Below are 24,702 nucleotides of genomic sequence, written 5' to 3'. Positions count from 1 at the left end.
TCAGAGATATGTGAGAATAAGATTAACATACCAAGACCAAAGGAACTTCAGATTGTCAATTGTAAACATCATCCAGAATCAAGTTACGTAATGTCTATGCTTTTTATTATTTTAATAAATGCGTGTGAAAATTAATCAAGTTCTGTTTAAAGTTGGTCACCGTCAATCTGCTACTCTAAGTGTGCAAGTGGCATTTCTGTCGTCTGACCTAACGGCAGAAGATAAACACGCCACGATAAGACCACGAGACATATTGCTGACACTCGCCTACTTCGTTAGAGTGACAAGTCGTATAATCTGATGGTGTGTGTACTGAAGGTCTTACAGTACGCACACCACAGTTTGGTTGGTATGACATCTGTCAAAGATATTTAGTATACATCAACTCATGGAACAAACAATATCATATGTTTTCATCGTGTTAACAATGTCGAATTTTGTACCAGAAAGTGATGATTTGCGGAAAGCATTAATTTTTTGTTTTCATTTGAAAAAAAAGTACTGCAGAGTCGCATCGAATGCTTGTCGAGGCATATGGTGATCATGCTCTATCAGAAGCAACACGCAAAACATGGTTTCAACGGTTCAGAAATAATGATTTTGATGTAAGAAATGAAGAACGTGGAAGACCATCAAAAAAGTTCGAAGACGTCGAACTGCAAGCAATATTGGATGAAGATGATACTTTGAGTCAGAAGCAAATAGCAGCAATGCAAAATGTTGCACAACAAACAATTTCTGACCGTTTGAAAGCTATGGGAAAGATCCAAAAGTGTGGAAAATGGGTGCCACATGAATTGAATGAAAGACAGATGGAAAACCGAAAAACCATTTGTCAAATTTTGCTTCAAAGATATGAAAGAAAATCAAATTTGCATCGTAGTGCTATTCGCGATGAAAAATAGGATTCTTAAAATAAATCCAAACGAGAAAAATCATGGGTTAATCGAGGACAACCATCAACATCGACTGCAAAACCAGATCGATTGGCAACAAGACAATGCTCTGTGTTTGGTGGGATCAGAAAGGTGTGGCGTATCAAGAGCTTCTAAAACCCGGTGAAACTGAATACTAATCGCTACAGACAACAAATGATCAATTTGAACTATGTATTCATCGAAAAAAGACCAGAATGGGCCAGAAGACATGGCAAAGTAATTTTTTTACACGACGATGCACCTGCACACAAAGCAAAACTGGTTGAGGATACAATCAAAACACTTGGCTGGGAGCTGCTACCCCACCCGCCGTATTCACCAGACTTGGGCCCTTCCGACTACCATTTGTTTCCATCAATGAGACACGCATTGGCTGAGGAACACTTCGATTCCTACGAAGAAGTCGAAAACTGGATGTCTGATTGGTTTGCTTCAGAAGACGAACATTTCTATTGGCGTGAGTCCACAAATTGCCAGAAAGGCGTTCAAAATGTGTAGAAAGCAATGGTCAGTACTTTCAATAAAATGTTTCTACTTTTCAATTCAAAATAAGTGTTTCATTTTCACAAAAAACGCTCATTTCATACCGGTACACGTGGTACTGCCACCTCGCTGCTCGCCACCATGACCCGTCACCGTGCCTTAGACCGGTATTAGACTATCAATTCTTTGTCAAAGGTTTGATCAAAGGTGTGATCAAATATTCGTCAAATATATTTCACAAAGACCTTCGACGTGGCGCTAAAAAGGGGTATTCCACTGTCATCATATTTTTCGTCAAAGTTCAAGATGGATGACAACAACAACTTGCTATTAACCGCAGCAGTTGCATGTACCACAATTGCACCCTGTGCACATGCGCAAGAGAAGCGGGGTATTTTACGACGACACGATAAAAGCATTCAACAAAACTTGTTACCTGAGCTTGTGGTGGAGGACGTCAAGTCGTACATCAGTTACTTAAGAATGGATGAGCATACATTTCTGTATATGCTCAGCGAAGTGTATCCGCATATCACAAAGCACAATACTCACTTAAGAACTTCTATATCTGCAGAGGACAGGCTACATCTACATCTACATCCATTCTCCGCATGCCACCTGACTGTGTGTGGCGGAGGGTACCTTGAGTATCTCTATCGGTTCTCCCTTCTATTCCAGTCTCGTATTGTTCGTGGAAAGAAGGATTGTCGGTATGCATCTGCGTGGGCTCTAATTTCTCTGATTTTATCCCCACGGTCTATTAGCGAGATATACGTAGGAGGGAGCAATATACTGCTTGACTCCTCGGTGAAGGTATGCTCTCGAAACATCAACAAAAGCCCGTACCGAGCTGCTGAGCGTCTCTCCTGCAGACTCTTCCACTGGAGTTTATGTATCATCTCTGTAACGCTTTCGCGATTACTAAATGATCCTGTAACAAAGCGCGCTGCTCTCCGTTGGATCTTATCTATCTCTTCTATCAACCATATCTGGTACGAATCCCACACTGGTCAGAAATATTCAAGCAGTGGGCGAACAAGTGTACTGTAACCTACTTCCTTTGTTTTCGGATTGCATTGACTTACGATTCTTCCAGTGAATCTCAGTCTGGCATCTGCTTTACCGACGATCTTTATATGATCATTCCATTTTAAATCACTCCTGATGTCTACTCCCAGATAATTTATGGAATTAACTGCTTCCAGTTGCCGACCTGCTATATTGTAGCTAAATGATAAAGGATCTTTCTTTCTATGTATTCGCAGCACATTACACTTGTCTACATTGAGATTCAATTGCCATTCCCTGCACCATGCGTCACTTCGCTGCAGATCCTCCTGCATTTCAGTACAATTTTGCATTGTTACAACCTCTCGATATACCACATCATCATCTGCAAAAAGCCTCAGTGAACTTCCAATGTTATCCACAAGGTCATTTATGTATATTGTGAATAGTAACGGTCCTACGACACTCCCCTGTGGCACATCTTAAATCACTCTTACTTCGGAAGACTTCTCTCCATTGAGAACGACATGCTGCGTTCTGTTATCTAGGAACTCTTCAATCCAGTCACACAATTGGTCTGATAGTCCATATGCTCTTACTTTGTTCATTAAACGACTGTGGGGAACTGTATCGAACGCCTTGCGGAAGTCAAGCAACACGCCATTTACCTGGGAACCCGTGTCTATGGCCCTCTGAGTCTCGTGGACGAATAGCGCGAGCTGACTGTAACACTCCAATTCCTTGCTACAGGAGAGAATTACGTTAGGTTAGGTCAGTTCGCCAGTCTTCTTCATCTATTTTTTTGTTCAGAGTGCCTCACGTTTTAAAGCGTCTCATCAGCTTCATACATCTCTATTAATTTTGTAGTTGTCCGTACACACCAATTGTATTCTCCGGCAATGTTTATAAAAACACTACAGATGACAGAACGCTGCAGCGATGTTAGCGCTCCACATGGTAACATGTCACATTGCAGTAAACAGAAGACAAGCGACTTCTTTGATCAAATCTACAGCGAGGCCCTAGATTTGTTCAAATATTTGACAACATTTGACAAAGTTCCCTATTACACCATCAAATTTCTTTGACAAAGATAATGGACTAAGAAATTTGATAGTGTAATACCGGCCTTACCGGCGCATTCAGCCTGCTCCATCGTTGCTCTCCCCTCCGCTATACAGTGTTCATCATAAGACTAAACCTGATGTAACACTATACCACATATGTTTCCGCGTTTGCTTGAATCGCATTCGATTTTGTTACACGTGGAGCGAAAGCCAAGCTCTGTCCAGCACAGTCACGTTCGATCATAAGGATAAGTTCTATGCTGTGTTAGACGCCCATACAGGATGTTTCAAAAAGGACTTTACAACTTTGAAAATTCATATAAATTAATTCATAGTACCTATAGAGGTGATTGTAGTGTCATTTTACAGCGAAATACATCATTTTTTTTTCTCACGTAGCCCGCTAGTGCCGAATCGCACCATCAGGAGCTCCAACGGCGGTTGCGTTAAAGATGGCTCCCTTCACTGCACAGCTCTTAGCAGCTGAAATCGGGACTGATCCAACCAGGCCACGGTTTTCCAATGGTCTATGGTCGAACCGATGTCACAAAGACAGGAGAGATGTTGCAAATGATGTCACGAAGTTACCAAAGGCACTGTGCAAACGGATGCGTTCGCTGTGCGTCACACATTCATTTCTGCGGTTATTTCACGCAGTGTCGCTTGTCTGTTAATACTACTATCCGTTATTGAAGCTGTCAGTTGCTCAAAAAAAAGAGTACATTATTCAGCAACAAAAATCTTTGATCATTTGCCCAACAACATAAAGTGTCTGCCAAGTGGCAGATCAAGTGTTAAATCTAGCTTAAAATCATTTCTTTTGGACAACTTCTTCTACTCCATGGACGAGTTTCTGTTTCAGAAATGGTAAAAAAAGAAGATTGTACCTCTAAATGTAGTTGCATGTGTACAACTAATTTTCAGTAATATTAATATTAGCACTATTCATATATATATATATATATATATATATATATATATATATATATATATATATATATATATATCTTGTAATCTGACCTGTTCGACATCAGATCGATAAAATAATCCGATAATCGGGAAAATAATCTATGGAACATGACATAACTAGAACTAAACTAAAAACTGGCAACTCTACGCAAACGCCGCTGCTCTCGGTCGTTATGTGAAGACTGTCGGCCACTGCGTTGTCTTTGGTGAGACATATGCATGGAATTTGCTGTTCTCGGCACACATCGGCTCGGTGGATCTCGGAATACTGAATTCCCTAACGATTTCCGAAATTGAATGTCGCATGCGTCTAGCTCCAACTACCACTCCGCGTTCACAGTCTGTTAATTCTCGCCGCGCGGACATAATCACGTTGGAAACCTTTCCACATGAATCCCGTGAGTACAAATGACAGCTGCGCCAATACACCGCCCTTTGATACCTTGTCTACGCGATACCAACGCAATCTGTATATCTGCATATCGCCACCCCATGAACTTTTGTCACCTCAGAATATAGCTATTATAGACGTCGTTGACAAAAAATTAGTCACCCCTAGAAAATATTTCCGATTAATTTTAGCGATTGTGAACAGAACGTAACCACTTCAATGCTGAACGGCTTCCCCAAGTCTAGCGTGCGGCAGCGGGTGATACAAAGGCCGGGATTCAGACATTGTCTTAAACACACGTATAATTTATCAGCAGTTCGTGCGAACGGACACATTACAGGTTTCTCTCGGGTTAACGGTCTATAGGTTGCGTAACACCGGGAAAAGTTATTTACCTTTCAGCCACGGGAACTGAGGGCCCCACAGTTTCTACGAGGTAATCGATCGAGTATAAGGTTCTTCGAGAGACCAACTCGGTGTTCGGTCGTCACGAAATACGAGTTTCCGGGGTTGATGACCGGCCACCAACAGGGCTGTGTGTCGTTTGTGACTTACCTTCTTATGACAGAAGTTACTGCATTGAGTAAACAGCATTAAAACATCAACGACAAACTGGAAGAGTCGGTAATCCATTGGCGTGGCCGTATGTTCTTTTGTGTTGGCAGAAGAGCCAACACCGTGTTACTAGAGGAGGCCGAAATGCACGCGCTTTAGCTCACGCAGGCTGGTGTGACGAGGGAAGAACTATACTGACGTGAGGTCTGGAAGATGACAAGGAATTAGACTTCAGAAAGCTGACGTAATTAGTTTGATACTTAACTTTAATTCATTAATGATGAACGTCGCTCTTGACGGTACTTGAGTCACTATATTATATGTACGTGAATATGGCTCCTTGCTGGGTCGTAGCAAATGACGTAGCTGAAGGCTATGCTAAACTGTCGTCTCGGCAAATGAGAGCGTATGTAGACAGTGAACCATCGCTAGCAAAGTCGGCTGTCCAACTGGGCGAGTGCTAGGGAGTCTCTGTAGACCAGACCTGCCGTGTGGCGTCGCTCCGTCTGCAATCACTGATAGTGGCGACACGCGGGTCCGACGTATACTGACCGCGGCCGATTTAAAGGCTACTACCTAGCAAGTGTGGTGTCTGGCGGTGACACCACATACATGTTCGACCTCACTTAGTTGGCGTTACGTAAGGTAGACAATTAAGAAAGTTGTAATTCTCTGCAACAGGTATTAGCGAATTACCATCCTACGCGTAAGCCACCATTAACCTTCAGTGTGGAACCGCGCGACCACTACGGTCGGAGGCTCGAATCCTGCGTCGGGCATGGATGTGTGTGATGTCCTTAGGTTAGTTAGGTTTAAGTAGTTCTAAGTTCGATGGGACTGATGATCTCGGATGTTAAGTGCCATAGTGCTCAGAGCCATTTGAACCATTTGAACCGCTATTAATAGCACAACATAAAAGGCTGCGCTTGAGCTTCCCGTGATCGGGAAGCTAGAATTGGTGGCGGATGGCGTCGCATTGCGTTCACCAGTGCGTCGCGCGTCTGTACTATCGCGGATGAACGTCGTTGGTGAGTATGGCGGCTATTTCCAACGATTTGGAGGGGTACACTGGTGGTGCTGCTGATGCCATGGTGGGGGAAGCCATCGGGTATGACTTCAGGTCGCGGGCAGTAGTGACTGAGGTTACTCTGGTGGCACAACGGTACAGCACGGACGTCCACCACTCTCACGCGTTACCTCTCGTGCGACAGTATTGTCGCGCCATTTTTAAACAGGGCAGTGCTCGTTCACACGAAGCACGTGTATCTATGAAGTGTGTGCGTGATATATCCGCGCAACCAAGAAGATCCCCAGATCTGTCCCCGGATAAACACGTTTTGGAGCCGCTTAGACATCAACAACGTCCCAGCACAAGTATCCAGGCTATTAAGGTCCAGTTACAACACTTGTGCGTCAGTTTGCCCCAGCAGAGCATACAATGGCTTTATGAAACGCTTCCCGACCGAAGCAGTACGTGCACTGAGACCAGAGGGGTCAGCGCGTACTGACAAGGGGGCTCATACTCACAAGTTCATTTTAAATTTGACTCAATAATGTAATCGTTGAAAAAACATCACGTAGTCTCTCTTCGTACGGAGTTTCATTTCGTTTGCTCCTCCCCTTCTAGACGATTTACTTTTTTTTTTTTTTTTTTTTTTTTGTCGGGAAGGGTAGGTGACATTTCTTTTCTTTAATTTAAATCATGATCGCAAGCTAACGGTAACCGAACCATCGATTTCTGTACAGAATGGAAACCTTATTATTCTTAATCACATTAAAATAATATAAGGCTTGTTCTGTTTTAATCAGACCTGAAGATAGTCATTATGCGTCGAAATCGTTAGTCCTACTACGATTTCTCTGTGATCATGAACTGGAATTAAAGAAACAATTCTGTTCTTTCGGATCACTCACTTCATTCGCGAGCATGTCGCAGCTAGTAAAATTAGTTTCCAGTTTTGAGGCATTCGCCTGTACAAGCTACAACAATTTTCAAATGAAGGAAACTATTTTTGAGTGATCAAATGAAACCGGCGCCACCACTAATTTAGCAGTTAACAGAAGCACCTTGGTACGTGAAACACAACAAACATACCAAGACATTCAAAAGTACAAGAAAAGGAATGCAAATTTCAAGCTTAACGTTTATCATTTGTGTACTCTTACTCTGTTTTCCTCAGTTGTCGAATAGACTCAATGAAAATACTGAAAAACAACAAAGTTACAGGGAGAGATGGAATAACAGCTGAAGTACTTAAAAACGGAGGAGATAACAAGCGAAGAAAATACACAAAGTCGTGATCAACATTTGGAAGGGAGAAAGAATTCCAGCTGAGTGGGAAGAAATGAATATAGTATCAGTCCATAAAAACGCCGATTAACAAGAAAACAGAAATTATAGACGCACCTCACTAAGTAGCATAGCCTACAAAGCGTTCTCCAAGGTTCTCCAGAAAATATTGGAGTCGTATTTAGGAGGGCTAATTCAGAGAATAATAGCGGGGATTTATGAGGAATCGATCCACTACTAATCAATTATTGCTCGCCCGGCTAGCTGTGCGATCTAACGCACTGCTTCCCTAGCGAATCCGCCCGGCGGATTAGTGTCGAGGTCCGGTGTGCTGGCCAGCCTGTGGATGCTTTTTAAGGCGGTTTTCCATCTGCCTCGGCGTATGCGACCTGGTTCCCCTTATTGCACCTCAGTTGCACTGTCTCCATGTACGCGTATACTATAATTACTACGTAACAGTTGGGGTTATATTTATCTGGTATGAGACGTTCCCGGGGAAAGGGGCTACGGCGAGGACGAAGCCTCATTTTATTATGTGTACTTCTTCCTCGCAAATTTTTAAGTCAAGAGGTTTCCATTTATTTCTCTTATGTGAAGAGTTTTCAGTTATAATGTATGTATCTCTTACACTTGTTTTCAACTTCCTAATATGAGGATTACAAGGCGAACAATAGAAAATACGCCGTCTCATTCAAGACGACGAAAACATTACATGGTACGGAATGCCAAAAAAGTTATTTTCATTTCAAAGGCGGCTGAAGTAGACGCAAAGAAGACCGCAAGACGAGGCTGAAGGCATAAGAGAGTGACCGTAATTCGTCCTTAAAATGCCATTCTCTGTGTTTTTTCGGGGTCAGATTACTTTTTTTTTTTAATGGGACGGTGTATTTTCTTCTACGGAAATGGAAAGCTCATTCAATTTTGAGGGTGAAAGTTCCGCTAGGGCTAATAGGTGATGTGATATTGGATAAATAAGACAGCAAATGGATTCCACGCACTTTGACTTTACTACCACCAATTTACATACAGTACATATAGTACATGTGCACTGCATAACCATAATTCATGTTCACATTACAAAGAATTCCAGGTCAGTAAATGATCAAAGTTACTTCGCTGTATTTCCGAAAACGCACTTAAAAAGACAGTGGAATACACCTCAGCATTTCTTTGCTGATTTCTGCACGGACATTCCTAGTTTGTTGACACAGATTTTCAGTTGTGTTTGGCATTTCTTGATAAACTTTGTCCTTCATGTACCCAATAAGAAAAAGTCTGGGGACACGAGGCCCGGGGAGCGAGCAGGCTATGGACAGGCCGTATACGCCCCATCCATCGATCTGGATGATCTCCGTTTAGTATGTCTTGAACTACAGCTGAGTAATGAGATGGGCAATCATCGTGTTGATACCACATGGCACCTCGTTCCACAAGTGGCATGTCTTCAAGCAACGCTGGAAGTTCTTGGTCCAAAAACATTCCGAATTTCCGGCCATTCAGTTCCACCTTCAGTGAAGTATAGTCCAATGATACATAATCCCAAAATTCCACGCCAAACATTCACATCCCACTGCCTTTGATGCTCAGCTTCCCATAACCACCTCGAAGTTTCCACTGATCAATAATGCGTATTATGTTGGTTCACTTGAGCATGATTGATGAATGTCGCCTCATCAGAAAATAAAATTTTTTAAAATGTATCGCTTTCCATTTATACTAAAACCTATCTGTAAAACTCAACACGTAATGAGATGGGCAATCATCGTGTTGATACCACATGGCACCTCGTTCCACAAGTGGCATGTCTTCAAGCAACGCTGGAAGTTCTTGGTCCAAAAACATTCCGTATTTCCGGCCATTCAGTTCCACCTTCAGTGAAGTATAGTCCAATGATACATAATCCCAGAATTCCACGCCAAACATTCACATCCCACTGCCTTTGATGCTCAGCATCCCATAACCACCTCGAAGTTTCCACTGATCAATAATGCGTATTATGTCGGTTCACTTGAGCATGATTGATGAATGTCGCCTCATCAGAAAATAAAATTTTTAAAAATGTATCGCTTTCCATTTATACTAAAACCTATCTGAAAAACTCAACACGCTTCTTGATGGGTACTAATGTGATATGCACGGAATTTATTACGTTGAAGTATTCGAAGGACACTCCTTTGCGAAATTCCCGAATCACGTTCCGATTGACGGGAACTTACGTGAGGATTAGTGGCAAATGCATCTCATACAGCTGCTTCCGAATTTTGCCCAGTAGTAGTTCTTCTTCGATTATGTTTTCTTGGAGCGACGTATTCAGATTGAGAAAATAGGTTCGTAGGTCGTTGAAAATTTCTTACAGAAGGATGTCTCCTTTCAGGGTACCGTTCTCCGTATTAGTTGCATAGTGCTCTAGCGTTCTTACAAGTCTCACCATAAATGTAAATCATATCGATTCAATCATTAATCATGTACCGAACACCCATGATTATAAAACGAAGTGGAGCTCACGGGGAATAGTAGGTAATGTTTTTATGAGGTTTAAATTGGCTCTGAATAAACTCGTACCGACGTCAACAAACCTGTAAACAAATGAGTATCGTATGAGAATACAAAGAAAAGATCAACTAACCCATTTCTGTAAAGAAATGAATTTCCTTCAGTGTATAACAATATCAAAATACAAGTAGAGAGGGGCAAGTCATAGTGTTTGAAAACCATTTGCTGTCTTATTTATCCAATATCACATCACCTAAAATCACCAGCGGATACATGTACTACAAGTTTTATGATCAAAATTGAATGACCTTTCCATTTCCGTAGAATAAAATACACCATCCTATTTTAAAAAATAATTTTACCCTTAAAAACATTGAGAATGGCATTTAAGGACGAGTTACGGTCACTGTCTTATGTCCTCTTATGAATATTGCAAATTTTGTATGACAACAGTTTCGAATCCTCGTCGTTTCGAAGAAAAATGGCCACGACACTATAAACGCCTCACCATGTATACGAAAGAGGGGCGATGCGGATGTTGCAGTGAGCTGCGACATATGTTCGGCTCATCTCATTTAATATGCTGGCAATTTACTAGAAAGGTAGTCATCACAACACAAATCACAGTGTAACCCGAACACGAAATTAATACTACTTAGAGATTTTTGTTAAATAAGTTACGGGAATGCAGCCTGGTGTCGTCGTTTACAACCGCCGATATTTCGACAAGAGCTCACCCTACCATTTTCAGGGCACATTTGGAAGGAGAAAGCGCTGCGCAAGGCATTTGAAACCTTGGTTTTCAGAGAAGCTACGTAAACGTAACATTCACACACAATGTAGACACAAGGGCCGTCACAAACCAGAGTTGACCGACGTCAGAAGTTATTGACACTGAAATTACTAATCAACGGTTGAGCTAGCATTAACTCTGTCCCACTGTTTCTTGACAGAGAAGAGAGCAGGATTCCACGCAGAATTTTAAAAAAATTCTCTATTTATAAGGTTACTTGCCAATTTAACTTCAACAGTTTTGTTAAGACTACTATCGCAATAGCTGGAAGTGCATGCTAGACTCCCCGTCTTGTTGTAGTCCATTGGAGGACCGGTGCGAAGACAATGTCTTGCATTAGGGGATTTGCTCGGCTGTTGTAAGTGTGTGTGACGCTTATGCTCAGTGCACCGGTCTCCCACAGTCCTGATAGTCTGACCAATATATGACGTGCCAGAACTGCAAGGAATACGGTAGATACCCGCCTTACGCAAACCATGCTCATCGTTTACGGAACCTAAAAGGACACAGAACATAGATGGTGGTCGAAGCACACTCTTCACATTATATTTCCGCAAAATGCGACCAATTCTGTTCGAAATGCTCCCTGCGTAAGACAAAAAGGCAGTAGACTTGTGTGCCAGCTCGGTATTATCATCACTCACTCGATGAACAGTTGGTCGATAGCACAGCGCGTATCTAATCTGCCTTTCACTATAGCGAGAGGTGATTTCGTGATGGGCTAGCCCACCTCACAAACTCTCAGGGTCCGAGATGAAATGAACGCTGTGAACCAAGATAGGAAGTACCTCTTCATGTTGAGCCGATTGGTGACAACAGTCAGATTGCATATACAAGTCAGTGTGAGAAGGCTTCCTGTAAACGTCTTGTCCCGAAGTACCATCAACATTCCTCCTGACTAGGACATCAAGGAAAAGAAGACAGCCATCCCTTTCCACTTCCATCGTGAAACAAATATTGGGGTGCATCGAATTCAGGTATTTTAAAAAGTCGTTCATATTCTCACTACCAGGGGACCAAACAACAAAAGTATCGTCCACACATCTGAAAAGATACGTAGGTTTCAAAGTCGCCGACTAGAAGGTACGTTTCTCAAAGAGTTCCATAAACAACTGGCTATAATAAATGGCTCGGAGCACTATGGGACTTAACATCTGTGGTCATCAGTCCCCTAGAACTTAGAACTACTTAAACCTAACTAACCTAAGGACATCACACACATCCATGCCCGAGGCAGGATTCGAACCTGCGACCGTAGCAGTCGCGCGGTTCCGGACTGGGCGCCTAGAACCGCGAGACCACCGCGGCCGGCTGGCTATAATAGGTGACTACGGGCTTCCCATCGCAACTGCATCTGTCTGCTCGTAGTAGTGGCCACCGAATAAAAAGCAAGTGGAAGTCAACACATGTCGAAATAGTTTTGTTAAATCAGCACCAAAAATAACCTCAATCAACCATAACGAGTAAGAAATCCGCCAAGTTCTTAATGTGGTGCCGACACCGACCTACTATAGGGCTGAACAGAGTAGCAAAGTGTGTAGCTAACGATATGTCGGAGCACCAATTTTACAACTGGGCGAAGAGGAACCCCTTCCTTGTGGACCTTAGGGAAGCCACATAACCTAGGAGGAACAACGCAATAAGAATTACTACTCTTGATGGTCTACTGCGACGATGAATATTTCTTCAGGATACTGTTAATCTTTTTCTCAACAATTTTCGTCGAGTCAGCAGCTCTCACCCTGCGATACGCTTTACGCAATCGAGCTGCGATTCGTAGAGATGCACAGAGTCCCTTACAATGAGAGCATCCCAGAGCGCCCCCGATAGCTGCAACACCGAGAATCGCTTTTCGGCTTTTGGCAAGATCAATGTGTAGCTTGTTTTTAATTATTTTTTTTTTGGGTGGGGGAGGATCAGGGATCTTTATTTATGATAATACAAAGTGAGATCATCTACAACATTCACACTTCTACACACACCAACATTCATAAATCACCTCTGACTCGTCAATCTTGCGATCACTGAGAGTCCTAACAAGAGGCATACTACAACTAAAATATTATACACTAGAACTAAATATTATACACTGTTATACACCTCACTAGTCTGAAAACTACAAGTAATAACATAATGTGAATCAAAATTCTCCAAACCACCGATGCTTTCATTGGTTACCGTACTTTTAAAGTTGGCGAAGTCTTTAATAAGGACATTCGTACGACATGTATATACTCTACAATGCCTTTTGGTGATTTGACTGTATATTATCAGAAGTAAAGAACTGTGATTCCAAAAAAGAAAAAAAAGCTACACATGAGCTCACTGGGATGGTCTGTGTGTGTGAGGCACCACTGCGGTGCATCTCTGTGTGTCGTAGCCTAGCCGGCCGAAGTGGCCGTGCGGTTCTAGGCGCTGCAGTCTGGACCCGCATGACCGCTACGGTCGCAGGTTCGAATCCTGCCTCGGGCATGGATGTGTGTGATGTCTTTAGGTTGTTAGGTTTAACTAGTTCTGAGTTGTAGGGGATTAATGACCTCAGAAGTTGAGTCCCATAGTGCTCAGAGCCATTTGAACCATTTTGTCGCAGCTCGGTTGCGTGGCCCAACACAGAGCTGTATGCCGTAGCGCGGATGTGCGGGTTGCCGATGCACGGTCGCCCCCGCAACGGAACTAGTTTTACACGCCGCCGGAGGCGATTGCTCGCCGAAGTCTGATGTTGCAGTTACGATAAGGCGGATATGTGGTTGCGCGAGGCTATAAATAGCGTGTGATGCTAGCGCATGCTGCCAGTCTAGATCTGTTGCAAGTACGTTGAACGACTCACGAGATGGGTCGTTATAGTAGGAGTCATCCTATGGAAGATAACAAGAAAGAAACTCTGGCATGCGCTCCCAGCTATTGGGATAGTGTTATTAGGAAGCCGTTGAAACTAAACTATCACGTAACCTTATAAACAGAGATTTTTTTAAAATTCTAGGTGCAAACTTGCTCTGTCTCCCGTCAAGAAACAGAGGGACAAAGTTGATGCTACCTCATCCTTTCGTTATTAATTTGACTGTCGATACTTTCTGACGTCTGTCATCTTTGGTTTGTGATGGTGCTAGTGTGTACAGTGAGTTGGAGTGTTATGTTTCCGGAGTTTCTCTGTAAACCGAACTATTAAATCCCTTGCACAGCGCTTATTGGTTGCAAATGTGCCTTAGAAAATTGCAGTGTGTGCTCCTGTCGAAATATCGGCGGTTCAAATGGCTCTGAGCACTATGGGAATTAACATCTGAGGTCATCAGTCCCCTAGAACTTATAACTACTTAAACCTAACTAACCTAAGGACATCACACACATCCATGCCCGAGGCAGGATCCGAACCTACGACCGTAGTGGTCGCGCGGTTACAGACTGAAGCGCCTAGAACCGCTCGGTCACACCGCCGCCTGCATTCCCGGGAGAAACTTAGATTTCAGCTTTTTTTTTTTTTACCAGTCTATGTGTTGCACTCATTCTCTGTGGCTACCGCGTGTCTTCTTTTCAGGAAGAAGGAACCAAAGGTAAATAACCAGCAGGTATAAACAGCCAAGAAAAACAAAACATGAGAAACACAGCAAACAGAGAGGAACAGCAGTCCCTTACGAGGAACACTGCATGGTACATACTGAAAAGTCGACAGAGTGCGGAACGTGGTGAATGCACAACGGCTACAAATATCATACCGTACCCAAATGATGTGCAACAGGAAAATCTCAACACAAACACAAATACATTCAAAGAAGCTGGAATTCACCAGTTAACCTATGGATCACAGCACTGTGTTTACGTAAGGGAAATAGGAGGGAACTTTAAAATTAGGTACTATTAGCAACCCTGAGCCTAAAAATATGAGGAAGCGAGAGTGCAGACTCCACTTTCGCACATCGTCTGACAGAGAAAATGAACCACCCAAATCATATTGAAACTGATCGCCAGATCCTCTTAGAAACCAATTGTGTGTTCCAAAAACTTACAATAGAGGAGAACTGCTGCATATATAAAGAAAGTTTTAAACGAATACACACAACTATCCAATATCAAATGGTTCATATGGCTCTGAGCACTATGGGACTTAACTTCTGAGGTCATCAGTCCCCTAGAACTTAGAACTACTTAAACCTAACTTACCTGAGGACATCACACACATCCATGCCCGAGGCAGGATTCGAACCTGCGACCGTAGCGGTCGTGCGGTTCCAGACTGAAGCGCCTAGAACCGCTCTGCCACCCTGGCCGGCTATCCAATATCACTTTTTGGTACACATAATGAACTACAGAAAGTCACGTCTTGAAAGAAAACATAGTACATCAAACATATTCGTCTATCCAAAAAGACTTGTACTCAACATGTTCCCTACCACCCCACTATTTCTCTCTATTCTCTCTCACTCTCTCTCTCTCTCTCTCTCTGTCTCACTCCCTCTGTCTCTCTCTCTCTCTCTCTCTCTCTCCCTCTCTCTCTCTCTCTCTCTCTCTCTCTCTCTCTCTCTCTCTCTCTCCCTCCCTCTCTCTCTCTCTCTCTCTCTCTCTCTCTCTCTCTCTCTCTCTCCCTCCTCCCTCCCTCTCTCTCTCTCTCTCTCACACACACACACACACACACACACACACACACATACTCAGACAAATTACATAAATTTCCCACGCATCAGGCAGACCGCAAAAAACTCGCACCAAGCATTCAAAATTAACGCCATACTGGACAAAATAAAACAAGAAACAAGTGACTGACGATAATGACATAGCGTCCGTAGAGTACAGCGACAGGGGTGTATCTAATTAAAACCAAACAAGGAAACACATCACTGGCGCACTATAGAATGGAGAACGTAGGTACAGGACACACACCATTTCTGCTCTGGGAAAATTATTTCAAAATTACCAAGCAAACTCGTCCGACTACTTTGCAGTGACACCTTGCAATTCAAGGCAAAGGTATAAACGCGAGCCGACCTGTAAATTTCCACTTTAACAATTAATGTCGTTTCAGATGAGTAATCGAAACAAAATAAAAGCGCACACGTCAAAGTTTTTAAGCTTAAACACAAAATTCAAATGGTTCAAATGGCTGCAGTCATGGACTGTGCGGCTGGTCCCGGGGGAGGTTCGAGTCCTCCCTCGGGCATGGGTGTGTGTGGTTGTCCTTAGGATAATTCAGGTTAAGTAGTGTGTAAGCTTAGGGACTGATGACCTTAGCATTTAAGTCCCATAAGATTTCACAGACATTTGAACATTTTTTTTTTTTCAAATGGCTCTAAGCACTATCTGTCATCAGTCCCCTAGACTTAGAACTACTTAAACCTAACTAACCTACGGGTCGGCCGCTGTGGCCGAGCGATTCTAGGCGCTTCAGTCTGGAACCGCGCGACTGTTACGGTCGCAGGTTCTAATCCTGCCCCGGGCATGGATGTGTGTGATGTCCTTAGGTTAGTTAGGTTTAAGTAGTTCTAAGTTCTAGGGGACTGATTACCTCAGATGTTAAGTCCCATAGTGCTTAGAGCCATCTGAACCATAAGCTACGGACATCACACACATCCATGCCCGAGGCAGAATTCGAACCTGCGACCGTAGCAGCAGCGCGGTTCCTGACTGAAGAGCCTAGAACCGCTCGGCCACAGCAGCCGGCGCTTAAACACAGACACAGCCATGAACTTTTTATTAAATTTTTACAGAAAAAAATCGAGACCCACAGACGATCACACACAGGTGTTAAGACACGTCTAGGTAAATTAGAAAAAGAAGTACTTTTGCAAAAGGCAGTGTTTAAAAACCAAAATTTCATTAAATCGTCTAATGACCGATAATAGAACTGCACAGCCTGTCTGTTTTCAGCGTGTAATTCGCTGTAGCCTTTGTTATTGTTGTCATTATACTGTGAGAGAGTTGTGTTCGGTAGCCGTGCGCAAAGCTGGCAGGGTTGTCGCCGCCACTCGGCACGGAGACGTCGCGCCGACTAGCGGCCGCGGCTGTGCTAAGTCCTGCGCAGAGGCAGGATCACGCGGTATTTACTGCTGCGGGGGGCCGTAAGTCAGCGTCGAGGGCGCGGGGGCGGGGGTGTGGGCGGTTACCTGTACGTGGCCGCCTCCGCCGCCGCCGCCGCCGCCGCCGCCGCCCCCTGGGGGCCGGGCGCAGCCTGACCGTGCAGAGTGACTTTTAGTGTAGCGAAAGAAGCAGCACTGGGACCAACGCGCGAATGTCAGGCGTCAGCTTGGCACATTCGCTAACTTAGTGCGACCTTTAGCAGCTCTCCCACACTGACACTAGCACTAAGATGCACTAGAGTTTCGACGGGAGCTGACACCCGCCAAGCAGACATCTTATTTTTATCGCTAAACGGATAGAACGATCACGCCTTCACCAGATTCCAATGGCAGCTTGTCTACCTAATGACTTTCATGGGCAAGAAAAATTGACTGTCAATACCCCACACACTGAAGAGGCAAAGAAACTAGTACAGCGCTATTACCAATGATTGAAGCGATTTCATAAATTCACTGTAGCTCCATTCATTGACATATGGTCACGACACACTACAGATACGTAGAAAAACTCATAAAGTTTTGTTCGGCTGAAGCCGCACTTCAGGTTTCTGCCGCCAGAGCGCTCGAGAGCGCAGTGAGACAAAATGGCGACAGGAGCCGAGAAAGCGTATGTCGTGCTTGAAATGCACTCACATCAGTCAGTCATAACAGTGCAACGACACTTCAGGACCAAGTTCAACAAAGATCCACCAACTGCTAACTACATTCGGCGATGGTATGCGCAGTTTAAAGCTTCTGGATGCCTCTGTAAGGGGAAATCAACGGGTCGGCCTGCAGTGAGCGAAGAAACGGTTGAACGCGTGCGGGCAAGTTTCACGCGTAGCCCGCGGAAGTTGACGAATAAAGCGAGCAGGGAGCTAAACGTACCACAGCCGACGGTTTGGAAAATCTTACGGAAAAGGCTAAAGCAGAAGCCTTACCGTTTACAATTGCTACAAGCCCTGACACCCGATGACAAAGACAAACGCTTTGAATTTTCGGCGCGGTTGCAACAGCTCATGGAAGAGGATGCGTTCAGTGCGAAACTTGTTTTCAGTGATGAAGCAACATTATTTCTTAATGGTGAAGTGAACAGACACAATGTGCGAATCTGGGCGGTAGAGAATCCTCCCACATTCGTGCAGCAAATTCGCAATTCACCAAAAGTTAACGTGTTTTGTGCAATCTCACGGTTTAAAGTTTACGGCCCCTTTTTCTTCTGCGAAAAAAACGTTACAGGACACGTGTATCTGGACATGCTGGAAAATTGGCTCATGCCACAACTGGAGACCGACAGCACCGACTTCATCTTTCAACAGGATGGTGCTCCACCGCATTTCCATCATGATGTTCGGCATTTCTTAAACAGGAGATTGGAAAACCGATGGATCGGTCGTGGTGGAGATCATGATCAGCAATTCATGTCATGGCCTCCACGCTCTCCCGACTTAACCCCATGCGATTTCTTTCTGTGGGGTTATGTGAAAGATTCAGTGTTTAAACCTCCTCTACCAAGAAACGTGCCAGAACTGCGAGCTCGCATCAACGATGCTTTCGAACTCATTGATGGGGACATGCTGCGCCGAGTGTGGGAGGAACTTGATTATCGGCTTGATGTCGGCCGAATCACTAAAGGGGCACATATCGAACATTTGTGAATGCCTAAAAATACTTTTTGAGTTTTTGTATGTGTGTGCAAAGCATTGTGAAAATATCTCAAATAATAAAGTTATTGTAGAGCTGTGAAATCGCTTCAATCATTTGTAATAACCCTGTAAAGGCATGCGTATTCAAATACGATATATGTAAACAGGCCGAATACGGCGCTGCGGTCGGCAACGCCTCTATAAGACAACAATGTCTGGCGCAGTTGTTAGTACGCTTACTGCTGCTACAATGGCAGGTTATCAAGATGTAAGTGAGTCTGAACGTGGTATTACAGTCGGCGGACGAGCAATGGGACACAGCGAGGTAGCGATGAAATGGAGTTTTCCCGTACGAGCATTTCACGAGTATACCGCGAGTATCGGGAATCCGGTAAAACATCAAACTTCCGATATTTCTCCGGCCGGAAAAAGATCCTGCAAGAACGAGACCAACGACGACTGAAGAGAATCGTTCAACGTGACAGAAGCGTAACCTTTCCACAAATTGCTGCAGATTTCAATGCTGGGCCATTAACAAGTATCAGCGTGTGAACCATTCAACGAAACATCATGCATATGGGCTTTCACAGCCGAAGGCTCACTCTTGTACTATTGATGACTGCACGACACAAGGCTTTACGCCTCGGCTGAGCCCGTCAACACCGATTAATTGCCGTTAGCCGTTCCGTTTCCGAGATACAAAGGTTCAAAGTTATACTACCTGTACATGTAAAATAAGCATGTACAATCGTCTGTGAAGCGGAAACGTAATTTATAAAGCGACGTAACACGGAGAAATATGCTGTAAAGTGCCTCTATTATCATCTAGGGACCCCATGTTGTAGTACTGAAGCAGCTGGAAATTTTTTTGAGTGTAAAATCCAGTCTGAGACGTAAAATTAGATTTGCCTTGTTTCTGTTTCACATAAATAAGCTATCTAAATTTTATTACTCTTCATATGAGTTACACGTCCTGCTGCAGCAGGGAAAAGAAGAAAATCAGCGGAAAAATGCTGCTCTCAGAGAACAAAAAATGCGTATATGTCCCTATTTATTTCAAAGTCATGATAGGATTGTGCCTTCCTCAGCACCATCAAAATTTTTCTCAGAAGTTTTGGCATGCGAACATATTCCCATGTTTTTTTATGCTGGGGGAGAAGAAGAGTGTGAGATGCGGAAAAATAATAAATAGTTGGAGGTAGTAGGCAGTGGTTGTATTATAGAAATAGCGAAGGAGACAAAGGCACTGTGAGAGAAAGAGAGGGACACAGTGGCAGTGGAACATAGTGTTGTCAGTGACAGAACAGTGCTAGGAAAAGAATGAAGGAGACGGTGACAGGGGGGGGGGGGGGGAGCGAATAAAGAGAAAGAGAAAGTGGAAGTGGACGAGAGCCAGTGATAATGAGAGACAGAATCTATGAAAACTAGGAAGAGTGAGATAGCGACAATGAGAAGAGACAGCAGTAGCAGTGGGAAGGAAGGAATGAGATAGCATCAGTAAGAGAGAGCAATAGGAATATAGTGACAATGCGGCGGAGGTTCGAGTCCTGCCTCGGGCATGGGTGTGTGTGTTTGTCCTTAGGATAATTTAGGTTAAGTAGTGTGTAAGCTTAGAGACTGATGACCTTAGCAGTTAAGTTCCATAAGATTTCACACATATTAAATAAATAGTGAGAGGAGACCGTAGTAATAGGACAGAACGAAGGAGACTGTGACTGTAAGACGGGAGACACTGACAGACCGACTCAGTGAGATAGTGATAATGAGTGAGTGAGAAAGGACAAGTGGGAGCTGATGGGTGTGCGCGGCTTACAACGATGGACTAGTGAGTGTGAGTCAGTTACACTTAGGGGAGCTTGTGGGAGTCTGAGGTGAGCTGCATATTAAAAAAAAGCGCGAATATGACCGCATGCCAAATTGTTTGGGAAAATTTTTAAAGGTGCTGAGGAATGTGAAGGAAGTCGCCGGTACAGCATTTTTCAGTCAGGGTCTTTTAAATTAATAAAAACATATTCGAATGTTTTGTGCTCCGATAGGAGCATATTTCTTCTGGTGTTTAGTCGGCAGTGTTCACATACACCATGTTTCATACAATTTACATGTGTAGAATCCATGTCCGCAGTCGACGTAACAGCCGCACACCTCTGCTGCGGTGTTCAGCCGTAAACGGCCGGTTCGAATCCTCGGGTAGAAAAAAATTTTCGTTCATCATTTGACTGGAAAGTTCGTGGCCTGAAGTCCCTGATCACCAGTCTTTGCCCCAATGTCATGTAGTACACTGCAAACGTCTTCGCAGTGTCTCATGAAATGACGGCAGGTGACTCTACTGTGGCATTGGATGTCGCATCCTCCTGTCTATCACAGTAGATGCATTCAAAGTCTCAAATGTAGCGTGGAAAGGAGGATACCGTCCGTTGCGGAAGAAAATCAGTGTCGTTAAGGCAGCTTTCTTTACAGACAAAGACTGTACAAGAATTTTCTTTTCATCTCCAGCTTCTGACAAAGTAATCATAGTGCACTAAGTTTCTAAGTTTTATCAGGTGTACATCTTTATATTTCTAAATACTTAAAACAGATTGCAAATGTTTGCCCCACTTTCAAATCTTATCAAGATCTGGCTGGAGATTAGCGCAGGTTTTCTCAGGCTGTACTGCATTACAAATAACTGCATCACCTGTAAAAAGCCTGTCTGCCGTGTCATGACTGTACAACTTCAGCAACAAGACTCACTACAATCTTCCGTGAGGCATACCTGAAGTTCCTTCTCTCGACGGCTCTCCCTCTAAGATAACTTGCGGAGAACGTCGTCCAGTTAATCCTCAATCCAGTCACAAATTTTGTAAGGTACCCCATACAATTGCCATCTTGCTACTGTCGTGAAAGCCTTAGCTGACCCGGGGGTGGAGGTGGCCTATATTAAAATCTTTTACCGTACGAGATGGTACCCAAAAAAATCGGAATTATATTGCTGCGGGCTGAGCTTGTGTAGTACCCATTTCTGTCCCTAGGAGTGTATATCGCAACTCATTGACAGTACAGTGCCACCTGTATTGTCGACCTAGCTCGTTCTGATCATATGCAGTGACTTTTTTTTCCTGTTTTGTTCTTGTTTAGTTTTTTATGATAGCAAGTTTAAGTGAACAACGTTCAGCTGTGAAACTTTTTTATACTAGGTAAAAATGCTGCTGACACTTTTTTAATGTTGAAAACAGCTTTCCAAGATGACGCTATGGGAAAAACTCCATTGTACGAGTGGTTTTCTCGATTTAAAAATAGCGAAACGTCGACTGATGACAAACCTCGTTCTGGACGTGCATCAACTTTTCGAGTCGACGAAAAAATTGTTCCCCCAGGTCAGACCGCCAACCAAACCTTTTATTTGGAAGTTTTAAGGAAATTGTTCAACAGTGTTCGTAAAAAAAGACCAGATTTAGGCAGACAGGAGACTGGTTATTCCACCACGACAACGCACCTGCACACACAGCCATGTCTGTTAGACAGTTTTTGCCTAAAAATGGCATGGTTGGGGTGCCCCCTCGACGTTAATCACCTGACCTGGCTCCGTGCGACATTTCCTTATTTCCATGCAAGAAAAGGGGCCTGAAAGACACCGATTTGACAACACTGAAGAAGTCAAGAAAAAAAACGAGTGGAGCTATCAGCCATTTCGAAAGGATATTTTGCAAAAAATGTTTCGAACCGGAGGGACAAATGTATTAGTTGTAATGGAGAGAGTTTTGAAGGGGATAAGATTGTTTTTAAGCAGTTTGAAAATATAAAGCTTTTAAAAAAATTATTACAGTTTTTTAATGCCATCTAGTACATAAGAAACTTCTACAGCTTTTGTAAGAGTCAGGGAACTAACTCAAGAGTTTCGAGTTCACAGAATTTCTCCCAGTGTGTTCTCTTCCTTCCTGGATATTGCTATGTCACAATTGATCTGGAAAGAAAAAGTAACTATGATCAACGGGAAGAGACTTGACAACTTGAGATTTGCGAATGGCATGACCGTGTACTGGATGCAAATGACTGAGGTATACAGACGTTAGTATCGGATCTCACATCGGAATGTCAGGCAGTGGTACTGAACGTAAAACGTTCTAAAACAAATCTTGTCTAATAAATGGAGCACGGAAGGAAACATGCAAGTCAAAAATGCAATACTTGACGCTGTCAGAGAATATATTATCTTGGCCGTATTGCAAATATTATGAGAAATAGCGGTTCGGAAATCTTTCAGTGCAACAAACTAGGCTGGCAAGTATTTGGAAGTCTGGTTGAAGGTGGCAACTAAAACTGGACAACAATAGTTTGTTTCAGTACGTCCTCTCCGTTTCGTTTTATGGCTGTGAGAGCTGGACACTTCATGAATACGCATTTCATGTACAGAAAGTACTGTGATCATAACGGGCTGTGTTTTATGTTTTGTTTTCTAGGGGTTGGCAACACTGAGTGGTAGAGGGGGATCCCCTTACAGAGCGAGAGTCGCAGAAACACGGTAGTACGTAAGCCTCACGTTGTACTGTTCATAGCATGAACGATGTCTGTAAGAAATCCCGCAGAGTACGCGCCACGTGTTGTGATCCTCTTTCTACTTGTGGAACGAATGACAAGCACCGAAATTTTTTCACGAATGAAAACGAGCGTCTGCAAAGGTGCTGTGAGGAGAACCAGCGTGTTTAAGTGGTGTAGGGAGTTTAGTGGTGAGTGGGAGCAGAAGAACGAGAAAACTGTTCGTGGAGGCCGATGACTGGCAGTGGACGAAATTTCTGCGATGTTTCCGCAGCTCTCCAGAGCTCTCCTACACGAGACACTCGCGGAAACGCTGGGATACCGGAAACTGTGGCGCAAGATGAGTCCCAAAGCAACCGACACAGCAGCGCAAGAAAAATCAGGTCATTAGCGCCCTCTAGTTTCTGTAGCGATTTGAACTGGAATATGAGGATTTCCTGACCTCTATTGTAACTGGAGATGAAACTTAGGTGGTTCATTTCACGCTTGAGACAAGAATCCAGTCGTCCCACTGGCGTCAGACCACTTCCCCATCAGGCAGGAAATTCGAAAGCACAATTTGGGACAAATGAGTCATGGATTCCGTGTTTTGGAACCGGAGGGGCAACATTTTCGTCGAATTTCTGCCTCAGATGCAGACCATCAATGCACAACGATACTGTGAGACTGCAAAAAAGTGGAAAGGGACATTCAAAACAAAAGGAGGGGAACGCTGACTGGAGGAGTGTGCTTGTTGCACGACAACGCCGGTCCTCACTCAGTATTAGCCACCAAGACGCTCTTCGACTTACATGGTTGGGATTTTTTTAATCCTTCCCCCACCCCCCTCCCCACTCCCCGTATTTGCCTGACTGGTACTATCAGATTATCATCTTTTCATCTCCCGGAAGGCTCATATGAGTGGAACTAAATTCTCAACAGAGAAAGCGTACAAGGCAGCAACTTAGAATCGTACAGTGTGTCGTGGAAGGGTCTATGTTGGAATTTTCAAGGAAAGACAAAAATAGTGCAGAAGAGAAGAGATTAACTGCCGACATCAAGACATGCCAGAGAGGACGACGACTACAATATGACAGCAGGCCAGCAATGACGGCTGCTGGACAAAGGCGGTGCTGGAAAAGAGTTCAAGGAACAGATAGATCACGGGGATTCCCACCAGACTGATGGGACAACGACCTACGGAAGATCGCAGGACTCAACTGGCTGAATATCGCCATAGACATTTCCTCAAGGAAGTAGGAGCGGCAGATGTACCTGAGCCTACTAATTGTAGAGGCCACATCATTCAGTGACAGAAATGGCTGCTGCTGATGACGATGATGGTCGCTCTGTTATGAATAAACCTTGGTGTGGTACCGAGACCAGTGTTGTTCTGAGGTCAAGTGATACTGCAACCACTTCATTGCCTTGATAAGTGCTCCTCAAGAAATCATGTGAGAAGAGCGAAAGTTGTGGTTCGTATGATCGACGCTTCGGGCATCCCACTGGTTCGTATAATGGAGGGCCCCGCGAG

The 24,702-nt window shown here is 43.8% G+C and overlaps 1 protein-coding gene across 1 annotated transcript in view; it reads left to right on the top strand.

Annotated features, from left to right (window-relative positions):
• The window catches only part of LOC124805198 (prothoracicostatic peptide-like), a 603,387-nt gene that overhangs the window by 455,525 nt on the left and 123,160 nt on the right, over positions 1–24,702 (top strand). The window lies entirely within an intron of this gene.

Source organism: Schistocerca piceifrons, chromosome 7 (genome assembly GCF_021461385.2).
Source record: "Schistocerca piceifrons isolate TAMUIC-IGC-003096 chromosome 7, iqSchPice1.1, whole genome shotgun sequence".
Classification (NCBI taxonomy): Eukaryota; Metazoa; Arthropoda; class Insecta; order Orthoptera; family Acrididae; genus Schistocerca; species Schistocerca piceifrons.
The sequence above is the reverse complement of the archived record's forward strand: the minus strand, read 5'-3'. Positions and strand labels throughout refer to the sequence as shown.